The sequence below is a fragment of the Hippopotamus amphibius genome, chromosome 13, assembly GCF_030028045.1.
Source record: "Hippopotamus amphibius kiboko isolate mHipAmp2 chromosome 13, mHipAmp2.hap2, whole genome shotgun sequence".
NCBI lineage: Eukaryota > Metazoa > Chordata > Mammalia > Artiodactyla > Hippopotamidae > Hippopotamus > Hippopotamus amphibius.
The window spans coordinates 41,493,933-41,501,742 of record NC_080198.1 but is presented as its reverse complement, the minus strand read 5'-3'; the positions used below and the strand labels follow the sequence as shown (position 1 = coordinate 41,501,742).

Sequence of the window (7,810 nt, the reverse complement as noted above, 5' to 3'; positions counted from 1 at the left end):
AGGGAGCAGGGGAGGGATTCTGTTCTGTTGCATTCCAGCTTGAGGGAGGGACCCAGGCTGAAGAAGCCTCCATCTTCACCTCCTGGCTCTCGTGGTTGCCCTGGACATTGCTCTCTAGCGCTCACATATGAGCAGAGAGAGGTGGAATTTCACAAGGAAGTTTTCATGGGCCAGGTGTGGAAGTGGCCACACATCACTTCTGCCCACTCTCTCTTGACCGCAGGGGGCTGGGAAATGTGGTCCTGGCTGGGCAGCCACTTCCCAGCAACAGCTCTGAATAAGGGAAGGGGAACCCAGATCTTCCGTGGCAGCCACCTGCTTCCCCCACCTGACAATCCTTCGTTTTTAAATTCTTGGTCGTCCGTGTAAATCTGTGCTCTTCTAAATACGTCAGTTGTCTGCTGACACCTGGGCTTATAGGCATCTCCTGAGTGACGACTCTTTTCCTTCTCAATCTGTGCAAGCTGCGAACTGTGGCTCTGCAATAACTCATTCATCGCCTGCCTGCCCGTGCCGGCCCTGCCCTCTGTCCTGCACTCCAGGCCTCGCTCCAGAAATGTATGAAGTCACAGATGTGCTTTTTGCTGCTTTATAAGTGACTGATTTTTACTCCAAAGTTCTGTTTATTGGACTCCAGTTCCCCCCACTCTCCTTCCTCCGTGAGATTCACTTGTTGATTAATGGAGACAGGTTGGAGTGTTTTGCTGGTTTGGAGGAGGTGGGGCATTTTAAAAGGTAGAGAAAGGGTTTCCCACGTGCCCTGCCGGAAACCTGGGAAATTCTTCAGATTCCTGTTTCTGAAGGGTCAGAGCTGTTTATTCAGGGTGGAAATGTGATACAGCCCTAAGTGCTTCACCGTGTTTTGGTCCTGGAGCCTTAAATCCCCACCCCACCCCACCCCACCTCACACACACACATCACCTCAACACATATACACACCCCATACACACACTTCTCACACAGACCACATACACACACACACCACACACAAAACCCACACACAACACACACATACCACATACACACACACACACACCTCAACACACACGCCCCCCACACGCATATATATACTTACCACGCGTACCCCACGTACGTACCACACAACACCACACACACACATAACACACATACACATTATACCACACACACCATACACACCCCACACCATACACACCAGCATACAGCACACACACAAGCCCACAGCCAAAAGCCTGCTTTGGGGGAGGTAACTGGTCATTTATTTTTGCCTCACAGCCAGGTGACTTGGGGTGCTGTGGGGAGGGCAACTTAGTCTTGAGGATTAATCCACGTCACAGCTGCCTGTCAGGGACGCGCCTGAGACTGGGGCCAAGGGACAGTTACACAGGGAGGCCCCCATCCTCACCTGTGCTCAGGTGACACCATCACCGGAGGCATCAAACTGCAGGGACCTCTCCTGTGACAGCACCCAGCTATGGTGGGAGTCATCTGTGTTGTTGATGGAAACACAGTAATGAGTCGGGACTCTGCTGTGTATTGAGCTTAATTTTGTGCAGAGACTGAGCTCAGCAAATGGCAGGTGAGTTGGAGGACCCTGGAACTCGGCTTGGCTGGAGTCCCCACTCTCCCAGGTACTGGCTCTGAGAGCTTGGCGGGCGCTTAACCCCTGAGCCTGCGTCTCCTCACCTAGGGATGTGGGGATGACAGTTCCAGCCTCAGCATGTTGTGAGGATTCGATGAGCTCATGTATGTAGAAAGGCTGAGGAGTCAGCTAGTGTTGTTATGATTAAATGCTTTATCCCGTTTAACCCTCACCAGACATGCTGTGAGGAGGTTAGAAAGCAGAGCCCCACTTTACAGATGGGCAGACTGAGGCTTGGAGCTGTCAGGGAACGTGCCCGAGGTCGCCAGCTGGTGAGTGTCCGGAGGTGGGAACTCTTGTGTTCTGTTTCATGATCTGGGTGCTGATGGCAGAATTTATGAGGATTCACTGAGCTGTGCACTTAACATGTATGCATTTCCTGAATGTTTCCGCCAGTGTTCACTTTTTTAAAAAGTCTGTATATTGTACAACACAGGAATATATTGTACAACACAGGAATATAGCCAATATTTTATAATAACTAAAAATGGAGTATAACCTTTAAAAATTGTGAATTGCTATATTGTACACCTGTAACTTATATAATACTGTATGTCAACTATACTTTAAGGAAAAAAAAAGTCTATAACACCAAACGCTAAAAGCAAAAAAGCCAGTCGTGACCCACCCAACAGGGCCCTGGGCCGGCCTCCGACAGCTCACAGGCTCCCCCTGCTCACAGTTAGCCCACCCCAAAGGGATGGCGCCCACAGGATGGGCGAGGTCACGAGCTCTAGCACACAGTAAGTGCTGAGCATAGGACAGTGCCTTTCCCTTCCCTTCCCCCACCCCTTTTCCTGGCCTGAGATGGGGCCCTGCAGGAGGGATCAGAGAAGGAGAGGAGGGGTCAGAGACCTGACCTTGGTTTCCCCGTTTTCCCCTCCCTGTGGCCCTTTCCGTGCCACCACGAATGACTGCCAAGTGGTCACAGGTGGGGCAGGTGAGCTAACGCACAGCTCCGGGGTCGGGCCAGGGGTCAGAGGTCTGGGCTGGGGCCTGCCTGGGGGTAATGACAAACACGAGCCTCCCAGAGGGTGGCTTTGGGGGTCAGAGAGAGGCAGAGGCAGGGGGCGGAGCAGCCTTCACTTCCAGATCCCGTCTCGTTTTTATCCAGGTGCTGATCTTTCAGTGCAAGAGCCAGGAATGTGAGTCAGAGGCTGCTCCCCATGCGCTCTGCCTGTGCCCCTCCTTCCCGCAGGAGCGCCGGGACAGATTCCAGGTGAGGACGGAACACGAGGTCACCTGCAGGGTTGAGCTGCCCCACATCTGCTACCGCAGCCCCACAAGCTGCCATAAACCTCTCATCAGCCATGCTTCGCTCTGTGCTGTGCTAAGCAACGTGTACCTGGAAGTGAAGGAGACACAATCTCCACGTAATGGGTCCACTCCCTCCCACGCCCATCTCTCCTCACTCCTCCAGGCTCACTCCGCTCCAGAAACGCTGGCTTCGTTTCTGTTCCCCAAGCACACCGGGCACACTCCTGCCTCAAGATCTCAGACCTGGAGTCCTTCAGCCAACAAAGCTCCTCCTGAGATCGCACACTCTCACCTCCTGTTGGTCTCCAGTCTCGCAAGGTCTTCCCTGACCATCCTATACAAAATACCACACCATCCACAGCATCCCCTACCCCACCCCCTCCCCAGCAAATAGTGACACAGTTTGCATGCTTATCTTATCATTTGTCTCTCCCTCCAGAAGGTCTGCATGTGAGGGCAGGGACTAGTGCAGCCTTATTTTATTTATTTACAGCAGTTTTAGTGTCTGTTGTATCTCAGACCCAGAACACCATTAGCACACAGTAGGTGCTCAGTAAATATTTGCATGACTGATTCTGGTCCTAAGTGGGCTTGGTGACCTTGAGCAAGTTGTTAAACCCAGCAAAGGTTTTTATTTCCTTAATACAAAATTAAGGGTTAGGACTCTGCGCTTCCACTGCAGAGGGCACGGGTTCGATCCGTGGTCAGGGAACTTAGATCCCACAGGCCTCACAGTGCAGCCAGGAAAAAAAAGTATAAAAAATATGTATAACAAAATCGACACAGTGATGCCAGCTGGTGGGTGAGAGGGGCATCCTGGAAGGGAAATCTGCTGAAAATATTCTGGGGATATTTTGTAAACTGGAAACTATTGAGCATCCCAAAATAACAGTCTGGGGCTTCTCTGCCCAGGGAACAAAAGGACAGCAGTTGGATGGTTTCCTGCTCAGTCTTTCAGTTAAGACTTCAGTTCTGACCTCTCTTGCCTGGGCTGCCACAGATTCGTTGTTAAAGGTTAGTCGTGGGGCATTACTGGAGCACATCAGCCTCTTGCAAATATAGTTTGTGTGTGTTTTAAAGTCTTGGTTGTCAAGGGCTGGGCTGACCCCAAGGACTGGAAGCCCTCAGGGGAGAGAGCTTAAAGCAGAGGCCACATGGAGACAGTGAGAAGGCAGTGACTTGCTGCTGGCAGAAGCACTGTGGGTTTTTAAGGCTGGAAAGGAGAGGTGAGGGAGCAAAATGTGATGCAGTAATCGGGGCCCTGCAGTCCCTGGCCTTTTGCTGGATATTTCCCCTGAGGAAGGAATGAAAAGGAACTAAGGTTTCTATTTATCACAGGGCTGGGGCCAGAGCCCACGGGAGCCAGGCAGGGGAGACGGGTTAGGGACAGCCATAGACCAAAAAGAGCCTGTTGCTGTGTTGGTGGTTGTGGATGCTGGCTGTGGATCACAATGGCCCTCTCTGGGCCAGAACCAAAAAAAAACACTGAACAGTAGAATAATGCAAGACTGGAAAACAGTGCCCCGTGGGCCAAATCTGACCCACCACCTGTTTTATTTTGTTTTGTTTAATTAATTTATTTATTTATTTATTGGCTGTGTTGGGTCTTCTCTAGTTGTGGCAAGCATGGGCTTCTCATTGAGGTGGCTTCTCTTGTTGTGGAGCTCGGGCTCTAGGTGCTCAGGCTTCAGTAGTTGTGGCAGTTGGGCTCAGTAGTTGTGGCACACAGGCTCAGTTGCTCTGCAGCATGTGGGATCTTCCCAGACCAGGGATTGAACCTGTGTCCCCTGCATTGGCAAGCAGATTCTTTTTTTTTTTTTGGCAAGCAGATTCTTAACCACTGCGCCACCAGGAAAGCCCCCCACCACCTGTTTGTTTTTTTTTCAGTTCCAAACACTACAGTTTATTACACAGAAAGTAATGACTCTCAATATGAAAATGAGGGCATTGAAGCAATCCACTGTGACAGTATTTCAGTTGTGGACAAAAGCACCTTTAAAGGCGATCTCTGGAAAATCTCTAGCAAGAAGGTTTAAAACAGGACTGCATCTTGCAATACAGTTCTATGCAGCTAGAAGTCGTCACAAGGGGAAGCGATAAACAAATGAAAGAAAATTTCCAAACTACTTATAGTTAAGAACAATTTAACTTGTTCTAGTCGCTAAGGGGGCATATTTAAAATGTAAATAAAATAAGTAAAAAGCAATGTACCTTTTAAGACTAAAGAGATTACAAAGGATGTTAATTCTTTTTAAGTTATCATGTTAAGAAAACATGATGGAATCAGACAGATAATTGAAAAATTACTTAAAATTGTCAAGATGTCTTCATCCCCAAATGGTCTAAGAGGACATTAATGGGTAAGTATTTTGTTTCAGATAAATATTTTTACAAAATGTGCTTTCAGAGTCCCCACCGGAGTCCCATCAGCTAAGTCATGTCCCTTTAGAATTAGACTATCAGAGCAGAGTTCCAGGGTCCTAGGAAATGTTCATGGGTCACGAAGGAACGGCCGTTTATGTCCCAGGAATCCGTGTTCACGTTCAGTCACTTGATCTCCATAGCCGGGCTACTCTGTAGACTCTCCTGTGTGGGACACGTCACCAAGGAGTCTGGTCTGGTCAGCTTTAGCCTTCTGCCAGTTTTACCGCAAAATACACTCTCGAATTCCTTTTTAAGAGAATCTCCATGTCTCTCCTGAATATACTTCAGGAAGGCTGTGGTCCACTGCAGGGTCGTTGCCTTATCGGTCTCGGCGTTGCAGAACGGACTAAAAGATTCAACTCGTCACAACAGATGCGGATTCTGCGCCTTCTATCTCTCTCCATGCGGTTGTGCCTCTCCCTGCGCTGGGACCTGCCTCCCTGGGGCCCGCTCTGCGTCTGCTCCCCGAGGGTGGCCTGGGACGGCTCCGCCAACGGCCAAGCACCCTGCGCCGCTATGGAGGCTTCACCCACGTTCTGAATCTCTCCAAGGGCTCTTCGCTCTATGTGCGTGTCCAACTGACGTATCCTACTCCGATTCCTCTTATTTATTGCTTGTTTACATAGCGCTTCTCCGACTTTAATCCAAACCTGCTCCGGCAAAGCTTTGTTTCTACCGCCCAAAGTCTGTTTAGTGGATTCAATTTCTTGCTGATAACGGAAAGAAAATGCTCTCGGCAATCCAATATCCTGATGCTTGTCAGCTTCGAGTATAGAACATGAGTTACTAGAACTCTGTGTTTGGGAAAGATTAGAACTTCCACTAGCAGAGCAAGCACTGGTAGTGAGCAGAGGGGTAGGTAAACTGCAAAGCGGTCGTTGCAGCAGCAGTTTTGTTTTTCACCAATGTTGTACATTTGTTTTGCTGCTGATGAAGAGGCACATTCATTAACTCGGATGGATGGTGAATAAGAGTTACCAAATTGCTGAGCGCCCACGCCGGGCTCCAGGGGCTCAGCGGGGATGCTGTTGAAGCGGTCCTCCAGGCGGACGCGCACGGCCGGCTTGGCCCGCGCCTCGGGCGCGCCCTCCGCGTTCTCCTTGCTGGCGCCGTCGGGCGCCTGGGGCCGGGGCGCGCTGGGGCCTGGGCCGTCGGCGCCCAGCGTCCGCTCGGCGGCGGGGGCCGCGCCCGCCTCGCTCAGCAGCATGCTGCACAGCTCCTGCACGTCGACGGCGCCCAGGCACGGGCTGGCGCCCGCGAAGCCGCCGTCGGCCAGCGCGGGGGGGCACAGCACCGGGTACACGGGCGGCGCACCCCCCGCCACCGCGAAGCCCCCCGGCGCCACCGCCGCTGCCAGGAAGGCCGAGCTGAGGCGCATCTCGAGCTCGCCGTTGGCCGCCGCCGCCTCCATGTGCGAGTAGAGGATGTGCTGCAGCTGCGTGTACTCCACCTCCGTCATCTCCATCAGCCTCAGGTCGGCCGTCGTGAAGCTCAGCCCCGCCTCGCCCAGCGCCGCGTCCGCGCCCTCGGGGCCCGCCGGCCCGCCCGCCTGCGGTGGCTCCCGCGGCCCGGGGCCCGACAGGCCGGCGCCAACGGCTGGGGGCGCGCGGCCGGCCGGCGGGGTCGGGCCGAGCGGGCGGGCGGGGGCGCGGAAACCGCCGGCCCCACCACCTGTTTTTATAAATAAAGTTTTATTGGGACACTGCCATGCTCATTATTTATGGATTTTCTGTGGCTGTTTTTGTGGAGTTCAGTAGCTGTCACAGACACCCTGTGGCCCACACAGCCTAAAATACTTATTATCTGGCCCTGCACAGAGAAAGTTTGTTGAACTTCAGAATGATGGAAAGGGTATTGTGCTTGGGGTGGTCTGAAAACTTGGGTTGAGTTGTGGTGCACCTATTTCTGGTCTGGTGCCCTCAGGCGAAGCTTTAGCCTCTCTAAGCCTCAGTTTCTTTGCCTGTGAAATTGGGTGGTAATACCCATTCTAACTAGTTGTCATGAGTATTGAATAGAGAATATATTATATCTCCTTGTATTTTTTTAGTCGATATTTTAGACATTACAATGTGCAACCTTAACCAATAATAGTCTTCTTTGAGTTAATGTTGTATCACTTGACAATGGACAAATTGAACTGTTCTTGGAGAAGTATCCTTCCTGTCATTTTGTCAAATTATTATCAAATTATGAGCTATGTCAAATCATTTCTACATATGTTATAAATCCCACACAAATTGCTTATTATTTTTGCTTTAAAAAGAAAACAAATAATCTTTTATATTTACCCAAATACCATTTCTTGTATTCTTGATTCTTCCTGTAGATGTGGCCTTTAATCTGAGATAATTTCCAGTGGCTTAAAGAATTTTCTTTGGTATTTCTTATAGTGCTTCTGCTGCCAGAAAATTCTCTCAAGTTTCCTCAGCTTTTGTTTGTCTGAAAAAAAATTTTTCTCCCTCTGCTTTCACTGGATATAGATGTCTTGGCAACAAATTTCTTTCAATA

The 7,810-nt window shown here is 50.6% G+C and overlaps 1 pseudogene; it reads right to left on the bottom strand.

Annotated features, from left to right (window-relative positions):
• Positions 1 to 5,409: 5,409 nt before the first annotated feature.
• On the bottom strand, positions 5,410 to 6,782 carry LOC130835100 (transcription factor-like 5 protein; annotated as a pseudogene).
• Positions 6,783 to 7,810: the final 1,028 nt, after the last annotated feature.